General features: G+C 39.5%; 1 protein-coding gene across 1 annotated transcript in view; it reads left to right on the top strand.

The window, feature by feature from the left end:
• LOC103743570 (rho GTPase-activating protein 26) overlaps positions 1-10,510 on the top strand; it is a 422,060-nt gene that overhangs the window by 192,452 nt on the left and 219,098 nt on the right. The window lies entirely within an intron of this gene.

Below are 10,510 nucleotides of genomic sequence, written 5' to 3'. Positions count from 1 at the left end.
AGTGGTAGAGTTAGGGTCAGGAGGAATACAATTTAGTTTACAGAAAAAAAATGGCATTTGTTTTCCTATATAGATGGCGTATCTAAGATGACAGATGCATGTAGGGTCTAGGGACTCTAGTGCCATCTTTGCCTTGAGCTTTTCCCCTTCTTCTAGTTTCTCATTATCTGTATCCTCTGTTGCCCTTGGGAGTGACTTTACTTTCTCTGGGAGTGTCCCAGTTAGGCCCTGGCACAGTGGGCTTCAGAACTTGCATCACTCAGATGGGTGCCTTTGATGATAACTTTGGCAGAAAGCCACAGGGAGGACTTTGGCCAGTGTGGGGCCATTCACATGATTAATTTCTCAATCTGGGATCAATCACATGATCCTCAACAGATGGATCCACATGGCCTGGAGCCTGTGCCTATCTCTGAGCATGAGGGTAGGACTGGGGTTAGTTCATGGAACCCTGTGGACTGAGCAGGATTGTTGATGGAAGGACGGAGGAACACTTACCTGAAATAATGGATTAAAGAAGTATGTCTAACACAGAGTAGCAAGATCTGATTCTAGTATTAGGAGAGCAACTCAACAGAACATGGAGCATGTATGTGATCATGGACGAGTGCGGAGGAAGATAGCAGTAGATAAGGCAGAGCATACGTCATTGAGGGCTGGACCAAAGAACTGATGTGAGATCAGGACCTTCGGAGTGGCTCAGAATCGTTACAGAGGCCAGCAACACTGTGAAACCAGCCTTGGGGGAGTGGAAGGAACAAAAAAGTTTCAAAAAAATGATGACTGAAGGTGCCACTAGTAAAAGCAAAGGTGATATTTTAGAAGACTGCTAATCTAAAGAGAGCTGCCTTGACTTGGTTGTTCTGATGAAAGAGTGGTTTTGAAAAGTGATTGTTTTTATCACTGCACTTGGTAGCCCTCTAACAAGATATTTTCTTGCTCATTTCCTCAGTTGTTCCAGAAATAGATGAAACTAATCAGGAACATCTGAGAATGTCATGAAAGAGTAATAACTAGCGGCTGAAAGTCACAGGGTCAGCTGCCTCTGCCAGGAGGACATTTCAGATAGACTGAAATCCAAAAGGAGAACCAACCAGTTGAGAGCTAACCAGAGTGTAACATGTAACCTAAACCTGAGAATGAGACTTTCCAGCTTCCCAGCCTGTTAAGGCAAATCTTGCAGTCTTTTTTTTTTAAAAAAAAATTTATTTTTTTATTTTTATTTTATGAGTATATTGCCTAGATGTATGTAAGTACACCTGTGTTATGCAATGCCTGCGGAGATCAGAAGAGGGCATGGATTCCCTGGAACTGGAATTACAAATGGTTGTAGGTTGCCATATGGGTCCTGGGAATTGAACCCAGGTCCTCTGAGTCATCTCTCGAGCCCCAAACCTTGCAGTCTTGCAATTGTCAGGCCCATGCCCCAGGTCCACCTTTGTTTCTCTTCCTTCTCCTGAACATGCTGTTATATGATATTCACGAATTTTTGGTGGCACTACTAGTGTGGAGTAGCTGAGGGTATTTCATATTTAGCTCTAGGCTACAAACCCCTCAGGGCTCAGTATGAACCATGCACGCACTCACTCTCTTTCTTTCTTAGCCTTTGCTTGGTCTGCCATGTGCAGGCACTATGTAAGATTGTTTTTACCTTTCCTGAGGCTCTCAAAAGTGGGTTTGTGTGCTTTGATTATTAGTGGGGGCTGGAGAGATGGCTCAGAGATTAAGAACACTGGTTGTTCTTGCAGATGACCGGAATTCGAATCCCAGAACCCACATGGCAGCTAACAACTGCCCATAACTCCAGTTCCAGGGGATCTTCTGTCCTCTGTGGGCATTGCACAACACGGGTGCAAGTTCCAGGGGATCTAATGCCCTCTCTGACTGCCACAGACACTTCACACACCTGATACACTTATATACATGGAGGTAAACACACATACACATAAAATAAAAATAAAATATTTAAAAAATAAAGATAATGAATAAAATATTTTTACAAAAAGAAAATATGGCTTAGCATTAAAACAAGACACTAACTTTGATCACAACTTTATTTTTTGTACTCTTAATATATTGGGAGGACTGTAGGTTTGAAGGGCAATATGTGATCCAGTGTGTTGAGAATGTCTTTGTTTTACTGATTAAGGTTCCATAAGAAAGCTTGTTAGAATTCCCCATTGCCACTACAGTGTCCCCTTCATGCTGGTGTCCTACCAAGAGCTACTGTTGTCTACTTCCTCCTTACAATAGAGGTCATTAGTCTTTGGATGGTGAAAAAGACTCAGGAAGACTTGCACACTTCTCTGAAATAGATTACCTTTCTCTATATGTATCCCCCCCCCCCCTGGAATATTAAGTGAGAATAAATATTTACAGATTTTCTCCCAATTAAAAAATATAAATCAGCTATTTTCCTTTCTCTCTTCCTTTCCCTTTCTGTATATTTATGTATTTTTCAGTTACATTTATTTAGTATCTATGTTTCTGTGTGTAGGCATGTGTTCCATAGCATGTATGTGAAGACAGGACAACTTGTGGGAGTAGGTTCTTTTTTTCTACCATGGGTTCCAGGTCACCATGCTATTTGATAGCAAGTACCTTTACCCACTGAACCATCTTGACAGCCCCCTTCTCTGTATATCTTAAGTAATTATTTTTTAATATTTTATTTATTATTTTTATTTTATGTGTATGAATGTTTTGCCTGCATGTAAGTGCATAACATGCATGCATTGCTCTGAAGAGACCAGAAGAGAGTGTTGAATCCCCTGGAACTGGAGTTACAGATGGTTGTTAGCTAACATGTGGGTGCTGGGAATCAAATGCAGATCCTCTGGAAGAGCAGCAAGTGTTCTTAACCACGGAGCCATCTCTCCAGCCCCTTGAGTAACTATTTTTTTTTAATGATTAAAAATTATGAGTAGTCATTGGTGAGAATTCAGAAAAATACAGAAAGTAGAAAGAAAATAAGAGTCCTTTAGACCAGAGACAAAGTCCTTTAGACCTTTTTTGTTTTATTATATCATAGTATTTTATTATCACCTTTTAAACCATTATATAAACACAATGTAGTATATAATGTAAGTATAGCGTACTGCGCTGAATAGCTTTAGTTGTCAACTTGACATACTGGATTGAAGGAACCTCAATTGGAGAATTGTCTCCATTGGACTGGCCTGTGGTCATGTCTGTGGGGCATTTTCTTGATTGTTGAGTGATGTGGGAGGGTCCAGCCCACTGTGAGTGGTGCCACACTGTGGGTGGTGTCACTCCTGGACACCTATACTCCTGATGGTCCTGTGTTATGTAGGAAAGTAGGTTGAGTATGGGCCAGGAGAGCAAGCCAGTGAGCAGCTATCTTCCAAGGTTTGTACTCCAGGTTCTTGCCCTGAGTTCCTGCCTTGGCTCCCCTTGATGATGCACTGTGCTTCTAAACCAAATAAAAAGGTTTCACAGCAACTGAAAGCAGACTAGAATGCATACTATATTAATATGATTACAAAATTAGACTCATGCACATTATAGACATATTACTAGGCTTTTTCATGCAGCATTGTAGTTTCTGCTTTCCTGTGTTAAGTTTTTCTGGAGCATTGCTCTCATAGGCACATTTTGTGTAAATGTACTATAGCTGTTTTAACATCTCCTTTTCCTGTGCTGTTTGCAGTTCTCCTCATTCTAAGAAGCACTCAGATGAATGTCCTTCAAGGCAAGATAGCAGAGGTTAAGAGCATGCATTCTGGAAATAGACAAGCTGCTTATCCTTTTGACCTTAGACAAATGATTTCAATGGTCTGTTCCTCTGTCTCCTGCTCTGTATAATAAATAGCTTTGCCTGTTTAGAAAGGGGATGATGAAATGAATAGACACATGGGGGTTCCTGAATCCAGAGCCTCCACATGTTAAATAAGAAATGCTCACTGTTACTATATTTTATATTTACGTACATCTCTACTTACTTCCTTGTAGCTTGTTTTAAGATGTTGAATTTTGTATGTAAATGCCTAAGAAGAGTGACCCATCCTGTACAGCCTTGGCATGTTCTGTAGTACTTTCTTTCATATAAATAGTAAACATTTTAAAAATATATTTTCTTCTTACTTAATCTTGCATTTAAATTTTTTATTTTGGGTGAGGTTTCATGTTTTGAACATTTTATTGCTGACTTACAGTAGTTACTTTCCTGTTTCTATTATTTATTTGTTTGTTTGTTTGTTTTGTTTTGTTTTGAGACAGGGTCTCCCTATGTAACTCTGTAGACCAGGCTGGCCTTGAACTCAGAGATTTACCTGCCTCTGCCTTCCCGGTGCTGGGATTAAAGGCAAACACTATCACACCTGGCTCTGTTTTTATTCCTTATTGCATTTTTTGATATAGCTTTTAGATATGGACACTGTATTAGCAGCATTTTTATCCAAATTGTCATGTGGTGAGTTTTGTTTTCATCGTATGTTTTAAAGTTTTATGAAGTCAATCTCTTACTGTTTTTCCTTGATGGATTATGCTTTAAAAGACCCTCCTCATTCCAGGATTATAAAAATCTTTTGTTTATCTTTAAAATTTATTTGGTGTAGTAGAAAGATGGCTCAGTGGGTAAAGGCATTTGCTGCCAAGCCTAGTGACCTGAATTCAATCCTCAGAATGTGCATGATAGGAAGAACTGATTCCCACAAGTTGTCTGACCTTTATACACATGCAGTGGCACATATATACACCCTTTCAAATAAGTGAATAAATATAATTTTTTTCTAATTCATTTGGATTATAGTCACACAAAGTGAAAACTCTCTTTGTCTTTGAACAGGTATACAATTAACCAATGATTAAACAGTTAGAAACCATTCCCCTTTCTTTTAAGTGTCACCCTGTGATCATTCTCTAGTGCTTAGCTGGGGTCTACTGAAGGAGTTTTTAGATGTTTTAAATGTTTTTCTAGAGAACAGATTATTTTTCTCTTGTTATTCTGAAGTACAGACTGTTTTAAGAAACATGTGATCTTCATTTCTCACTCACGTAATGTTTGCTTTCTTCCTGAGTCTTTGTATTCTAGAAAAATTCTCAAACTTGTCCCCTAAATCCACATCACTCATTTAAATTTCTGTTAATTACTGCTGTATTCTTGTTACTGCTAACATCATTTTGTAATTAAACTTTCTGTCCTTACTAGCATATGTAGCTCTTTTTGTTTTGCTCTTTCAGCTGTTACCTTTATGAAATCATTGTTTCTCACTTTGATGACTTATAGTAGCCACATTTTAATGTATTTTATTTATATTATGTAACAGATACTTTGGGAATTATTTTTCAGAGTGCTTTATTCTCTGTATTTTATACCAACAAATACTGTATAGACTTTGTATTTCTTTTATCAAACTTGAACACAGAGAAGTTTAAAACTCTTTGCTATTGAATTCATTCTGAATAGATTCTCCTTCATCTGCAGCCACTTTCCTGAATCCTGTGGAGTGATCCTCTTCTGTGATGTTGGCAAGCTGCTGCACATGATGCCAGCCAAATCTCAGACATTCATAAACCATTTGTTTTGTGTAGACCTGTAGTTCTGAACAATTCCTCCTGGTTCTGCTCTTTGCTTATGAGTGTGGAAGAAATGGACTTTATTTTCTTAACCTGAAGTCTGTGATTCTTGTTTCTTGAACTGTCCTTCAAGGACCACTAGCCACCATTGTTTGTGTGTCTCTGTTTTGTTTTGTTTGTGACTAGGTCTCATGTAGCCCAGGTTGGCCTCAAACTCCCTCTACAGCCCAACAACCACAGATGACCTTGAATTCCTGATCCTCCTTGCCCTACCCATGGAGTGTTGCATTGCAGGTGTGCACCACCACACCCTGCTGGCTTTCTCTTTATCAGTTCACATGTTATCATGTAGAGGGCTGTTCCTCCAATGCTGCTGCCCAGTTAGACTTCACTGCCTGGGTTCTGTTCTCAAGGCTGCTCTAGGCCTGCAAAAAGCAGCTTCCCCTCCAAATGTGTTGGGGCAGGAAAGGAGGTAGCTTGACTTCCTTCCCCAGGGTGGCATGGGCTGTGCTTGAGGGTGAACTGAGGGCCATCTCCAGAATACGTTTTAAAAGCTCTTGCATCTTAATAACAGAAGCAACCCAAATTTTAAAATAGACAGAAAATGTGAAAAATGTTTGCTGAAAAAAATACTTGAAAAATGACCAAATTCCACTGTTAAGATGACTGACACAGGAACAGACAATTGACATTATCATCAAGTAATACAAACTTGAAAAAATAATGTTCATGCCTACTAGGATAGCTGAAGTTAAAATGACTAAGGACTCAAAGCAGCTAGAGCTCAGACATTCTGTTGATGGGAATGCAGGTGGCCCTAACATTTTGGAAGACAATTTCACCATTTCTTCTAAAGGAAACATACTTACCATAAAATCTACACTTTTGTATTTTTATCTAGTCCGTCTTAAAGATACAGTATTTACCCAAAAGATAAAACTGTAGTCCATTCAACGACCTCTATACAAATATTTGTAGTAGCTTTATTCATAACAGCCACAACTGGAAACCACCCAGATGTCCATCATCTAGTGATGGATAAACATATTATGGCATAGCCATAACATTGCATACTACTCAGTAATAAAAGGATTAAGCTACTGGTACATGTAACAACATGGATAGATTTCAAAAATATTATGTATGCTGTGGGAAAGGGGTTGCCAGGAGGTGAAAGGAGAGGGGTAGGATTGACTATAATGGAGCAGAATACACTCTAGGGGGTGATGGAGCTCTCTGGATTGTGGTGGTACCTACATAACTGTATACATTTGTCAGGAATTATGGAACTCTACACTTGTAAAAGGGTAAGTATACCTCAGTAAATTTCACTTTAAAAACACACAGGAGAGTGTTTCATATGTGTCCTCCTCATTAAAAATAGAAATTAAACCAACAAGATAAGTTTTTTAAAAACCTATCTGGTGAAGATCAAAATCTATGAAGATCATAATCTGTTATAAAGATGTGAGGAGTCACTCAAACATAAATCTCTGAGGGGAGCGTTAGTAATATTTTTCCAAATTTAAAATGCACACATTTTTTGACTCAGTAAGTGCACTTTAAGGAATTATTCAGGTAAGATGTGAAAAAAACAATAGTGTAGTTTGTATCAGTGTTTAACATAGCAACAAAGGCTACAACCTTAATTTCCATTAAAAGAAGACATTAAGTTAAGAATGGTACATATCTATAATGAAGTACTTGAAGTCCATATATTCATATGCTGGTATGAGATAGTTTCCTAAGATGTTGTCAGATGAAGGTAAACAATACCCAAAGTGGCATGTCATGTGCTTCCATTTGCCTTGTTTTATGCAGCTGTGAATCAAACCTAGAGCCATATGCAAGCTTGAGTAAATGTTTCTAAAAACACATGTCTTCATATACATACATATATATATGTATATATATATATATATATATATACATATATATATTGGTAGAGGTAGGGTATGTACCCCCAAAAAAGATACTAGGAGTTACCTGTACTGTAAAAGATTAACTTTTTAATGCATCTATTTTTGTTTTTCTTGTTGTGTGTAAGATATTTGCTTATGTCTACAGGTATGTGTGAGCACATGCCTTGTGTGTGCATGTGGAGACCAGAGGTTGATGTTAGGTGTCTTGTTCTGTTATTCTTCACTTTACTTTTTGAAATGAAGTCTCAATAAAGCTCACTGATGGTGCTAGGCTGGCTGATCAGGGAACTCGGGGATGCTTCTGTCTCTGCCTCCCCAGAGAGTTGGGATTACAGGTTCATGCCTTCATGTATGGTTTTTCATCTGAGTGCTGGGGATCTGACCTCGTCTTCATGCTTCTACAGCGTGCACTTTATCCACCGAACCATCTCTCAAAGCCTTCATTATTATTTTTTTAAATATATAAATTAACCTCAGGTAATGAAAAACATTTAATGCCCATGCATCACAGTGTGTTATTAGGAAATTTAGATGTGCACAGTGACTTTGAGTGTCTTTCAGTGTCTTTGTCAGCAACACAATAATAGTTGACTTATATGGTTCTTGGAAACTGGTTTGGTGTAACATAAGACAATGTCCTCTTACAAGCATGACCTCCAGTCTGTGTCCCCTGATTTTCTGAATTCATGTGGTAGTGGTAGAGGAGGAGACACACTCACTGCTTTCACTCATGACACCCTCTCCAACACTGGACTACTCTAGTTTAGGTTTATTTTACCAATGTCTACAGTGGTTGAGGGGTAACATAGTAAGAAATGCCCTGGATTCTGCGGACAGTTGCAGTTGTAGAATATCTCAGCAATGTGCTCAGATGCCACCAGGACCCTTGCATTAAGTGAAGGGAGCCTCAGGAGGGAGGTGTGGAAACTGGCCGTCCTTTGTGGAAATGAGGTAGCTTGGGAGGCTGTATTCAATTTAGTTTGGATATTACATGAATTAAAATGGATGTGCTCAAGTTATGAGCCTTGCCTCATCAGTGCTATAAAAAGCCCTTTAGCCAGACTGTAATTTGACTCTCCTCCCTCTAATGTTATGCAATATTCCTATGGTTACAGTGCCTGAATAAGTGGAAGCTAATCATTAGCTTGCTAAATGTGGTTCATGGAACAGTTCACTGCTCCCAGGCCTGCCAACTGCTGCTGATGTAGTTTCATGTTCACTCTTCTTGAGTTGAAGCTGGACTGTTCCTCAGAAAAATGTACAGTAACATTTGTCTTGAATCCAGAAACCAAGCAGTATGGCAGTTCTCCATGAGTCTTCTGGATGGAAGGAAAAAGGTCATGCTAAGCACAGTGCTTGAATGCATCAGCCTCTGCAGTCTGGGGTCTATCTCTTTCTGTAAGAGAAAACCAGGGAGTTTCAAGAGATAGAAAGAAAAGAATTAAAGGTGGAGATTCAGGATGCCGAGAATAACACATTTTTATTTTTATTTTATTTTATTATTTTTATACTATATGCATGAGTGTTTTGTCTGCATGAATGTCAGTGCACCCATGTCATACATTCCCCCTGGAAGTTAGAACACGGTGTAGGATTCCATGGAACTGGAGTTATGGATAGTTGTTAGCTGCCATGTGGGTCCTGGGAACTGAACCCAGGTCCTGCACAAGAGCAGCCAGTGCTCTAAACTGCTGAGTCATCTCTCCAGCCCTGACTATCACATTTTTAAACATGTAAAGAAATTTGTTTTAATGGAACTGTATGAAATTTACCATTCTGTAGGAATGCTTCTTCCTTGTTTGTTTCATGTCACAAGAAAGGCTTTATTATTGCCCAGATCCACTTATAAACATTGCATAGGTGCCTTGCCCTTAGGAGCTGCATAGTTTATCAGCTGAAGCCCCTTTTGATTGTATCTGTAAATAAATGTCAATGGAACATCCTGTGCTGTAGGAACGATCTGGCTTGTGCACCTACCTGGGAATTCCAGGCTAAATCCTTAAGCCATTCATGAGTATCTGTCCTCTTCCTACTAGGATGAAAGTGAGTTATTTCCCAGTAAACAGAAAAAGTGTCCTTAGTTGGTCCCATAGGCAGAAACTCTTGCTTCATGTTCAGTCTTGGGAACTATTAAGAAAGAGATAACCTGGTTTCTTTATCTAGTTATGTCATTTAAATAACAAACCAGAAAGCCACATTTAAACTGATATCTCTCTCTCCCTCTCTTATATATATATATATCTGTATATATGTCTTTTCTTACTCCTTCCAGGGGTGGGGCATGAGAGCCAGGGCCAAGTAGTCAAAGGCATACCACTTCCCTGGTGTCCTGATAACTGGTTCTGGGATGGCCCATGACCTGAGCCAGTCTAGTCATTGTGAACCTAAGAACTTTTCCAGAAGACAGGGGGAAAGAAAGGAGTCTTTCTGTCCTCTGTGACTGAAAGGGCATAGTTAGGTCCAAGGGCTGAACCAATGTTATCCAGACTCACCGTCTCTCTGTTTTTGACTTTGTTTGAGGGCTTACTCTGAGTCTTTACATGGGAGCACTTGGTACTTATATAACCTTCCAGGTACAAGCCCAGCAAACAGCAGATTATCTCCTGGAATTCATGGTGGCCAGAATGGCACAAGTCCTAAAGCATTCCTGAATGTGTTACCAGCATCCAGAAATGTGCCTTTGAGCCATCTGCCTTGACTTTTCATTCCCCACCCCTGCAAGGAGTAAGAAGATGGAACTTCCCAATGCCTCCATGAGGCACTATGCAGAAGGAGAACAGGGTGTGAGCTGGATTCCTGGGCACATCTTGGTTTTAAGACTTACCTGAGGAAGCTGGGCTCTCTCTCAACATATCTGCCCTCTAACCCATTTGTATATGACATACCTTATCTTGCCACAGCCAGTGGGCTCTGCTGACTCATGAAGCTGTTCATCCTCCTGTCCTCTGCCTGCTACTCTCACCTGTCTGTGTGCTGCTAAGAATTGCCATAAATTTCTTTCTTTACTGATGTATTTCCTTAAAATACACTTGCAAGAGGAGACTACAGAG

The sequence above is a fragment of the Nannospalax galili genome, unplaced genomic scaffold (genome assembly GCF_000622305.1).
Source record: "Nannospalax galili isolate Female #2095 unplaced genomic scaffold, S.galili_v1.0 scaffold222, whole genome shotgun sequence".
Taxonomy (NCBI): Eukaryota; Metazoa; Chordata; class Mammalia; order Rodentia; family Spalacidae; genus Nannospalax; species Nannospalax galili.
The sequence above is the reverse complement of the archived record's forward strand: the minus strand, read 5'-3'. Positions and strand labels throughout refer to the sequence as shown.